The sequence below is a fragment of the Acanthopagrus latus genome, chromosome 2 (assembly GCF_904848185.1).
Source record: "Acanthopagrus latus isolate v.2019 chromosome 2, fAcaLat1.1, whole genome shotgun sequence".
Lineage (NCBI taxonomy): Eukaryota > Metazoa > Chordata > Actinopteri > Spariformes > Sparidae > Acanthopagrus > Acanthopagrus latus.
In genome coordinates, this window is record NC_051040.1 from 26,862,522 (window position 1) to 26,865,616 (window position 3,095).

Genomic DNA, 3,095 nt, shown 5'->3' on the forward strand with positions numbered 1-3,095 from the left:
CATGTCAGCCCAGCATTGTGATATCCCAGAATGCTTGGCAGGTGTCAACTCTACAAGAAGCAAAGTGCCCTCAAAGTTGTTCCTACCTACCTTATTGTGGGTTTGAAATGCCGTGGTACATTTTTATATCCTGTCCATCTCCATACATTCACACTTCTGTCGCTGCCATACATCATAAACTTGGATTCATCAGTAAACTCATCTGGACTATTTTTCCACTGTGAAATTCTGGCATTTCAACTGATCCAGATTCTGAAAAGAGTTTGAGATTTCCACGCACTGCCCCATAAGAAACCTTTTAGTTTGGCCATCATTTGACTTGTCGTCATACTGCTGCAAGATAGTGAGCCAGAAACAGACCTTCAAGCTCTGCAACAACTACTTGAAGACCAAAAAAGACCAATTAGTCTGTGTTCTGTGTAATGTCTAGAAGCTTTGTGAAAGACAAAGTCAGATCATGCTGAGATAACATTTGTTGGCAGGTTTTGTACAAACTTGTGTGGGTGATGCCAGGCTGAGTGCATGCTGTCAGTAGAGCAAAAGGTCGACATGCCAAATACTAAGGTCATTTAGAAATAGTACTATATTCACAAGAAATGCAATAATAAAAGTATTGTGGCCTTTGGTCTGAGACTTTTTGAACCTACAGTAAATATCAAGCCAAAACGTCTCCTCTGTTTGATCGGGTGAATCAGAATCCAGAGAGAGTGTAAAAGAAGTATTGACCTTCCTCTCCAACATCACACAAGCATTCACACTGATGTTGAAATAACAGACACATCTTTACAAATTACTGTTTATTCTGCTTCATATATTGATCTGGTTTTTTTTTTCTTTCATTTGAAACAATATGACTTGAAACTTCAATGACAATTGCTATACTGTGGTACAAGACAAAAGACAACCAAATATACAATATAAGACCATGAAAGTACACATTTTCGTAAACATTGGGGAAAAAAAGAATGAAAAACTAAACGGAGGCTTGGTAGGTAGAAAAAATACAAAAGGTACATGCCAGGGGAAGGAAAACAAGGCGTCTGTGTTCCAGCTAAAACCCCATATCCTATCATCACACAAAAGAGGACTTGCAAGCAAAAGGTGACACAATGATTCATCTTCAGAGAATAAACAATTAATCAGTACATCAATCAATAAACCAAACTACTGTAGAATCCCTATCCTAAGAGTCTGGGGGTGAGATCGTGGGAGCTGATGATATGGAGGACAGGGTAATGGTGTTTAAGGTATGGCAGTGAAGGAAAGTGCTGATTGGTTTTCCAATTCGAGGAAAGCAGATTTCACCTGGCAACTCATCACAGGCTCTACTATGACACGTCTGTAAATGAACTAAATACCTGTTAAGCCACAGAGATAGTTCGGGATGGATTACCAGGTGAATGAAAATCTTTTTCCGTCATCCCTCACATTCATAGAGCTGGACTACATTACTGCATCATAGTGTATGTATATATATATATATATATATATATATATATATATATATATATATATATATATATATATATATATATATATATATATATATATATGTGTGTGTGTGTACAGAGGTCAACTAGTGCCACAATTATTCACTTTTTTTTCTTTTTTTTTTTGAAGAATGGCAAATATGAATCAGGTTTAGTGACGTGAAAACAAAAAATGCACATGTAATTTACATTGGTTGTATCACTCAATTACAGAGCCGGAACTTTGAAACAACATTATTTGAAACATGTGGATGGTAGGGGGATTGAGTATAGGAGATTTATCCCCACCTTTTAAGGAATATAAGTACAAAAACACTTGATGGGAGGTGTGTGACTGTGATATTGTATCTACACATACAAATAAAGATCGACAAATGAAATGATTTAGATTAGTACTCCAGCCTGCTCAAGGAATTCAGATCTGATGGTGAGGAATCTATGACCAAAAACTGATTCTGATTTTGACTTTTTTCTTTTAAACTTGCTGCCATGTGTGCAGGAATTCATTACCTCCTCCTGCATGATTTCGTTTTCCACATTGACTAAAGGAGAGCATTCCACCGCATTCTTTTTTTACATGCATAGAAATGTAGGATTTGTGGATTTCCATATACAATTTTTTTTGTATCTTCCCATTAGTCATCAGACCGCACAAGGTTAAATAATTATGGCACCGATTCTACCCCGTACAATTCTTGTTGCTCTTTCACAGATAACAAACTCATGCAGCTCAGTGAGGACTAACGTCTCCACAGCTGTGATTGGTTTGTCCGCGCTTACGAAAGAACTGAGAGACAAGACTCTGCTACACTGTCCGAGCACATAAAGGCAATCTAATGTGAAGTATTGTGAATATATTAAAAAAATAAGAGTGTCTTTCCATTCCCATGTTCTGAATTCAAAATCAGCATCTGATGCTCCGAATATACATTCTTTGTATTATGCACCACCAGTAGGCAGCCACACACTGCTATACAGAAACACATGAGTGAGGTCCATTGCTAGAGGTCTAAAGTGCATCACGTGCCATTCATTTCTCACTGAAGTCATTCATCTAATGGCAGCAGAGGCTTGTCTCTCAGCTCTGTCACCTGTCACCGGTAAACATTTCAAGACCTTGAAGATGGATGGGTGAGTGAAAGATGGATAGACAGATAGATAGATGGAGGGATAGAGGGGCTGGGTGCGCCACATCTTGCCTGGATGCTTTCCTCCCATCATCTGGAAACTGAGAGAGGCACTCTGAGGGTCATGGCTGTCTTTGGAAGTGCCTCTGTGAGTTACTGCCAGGCAGGAAGAATACTAAGGAGCTTCTCTGTATGGCATTTGAAGACGACAGGCTGAATCAGACAGCAATCAATACCCTCCTTTTTCATTCGCTACACACAAAGCTTCATCTGGACTCCTCAAAGACAAAGACTCTTTATCGTCTGCGTTGTGCCTCATCACCCTCCATTCTTTTTGCTGGAGGGACGCGTCTGTGTCAGCCTGCTAGCGTCAAGCAAATCATGACAAAAGTCATAAGAAACCAAGAGCAAAGAAGTCATTTGAAATGGTAACGTGATTGGCTCTTTGGAATCACGTCAACAAATCACATTTCTGTAA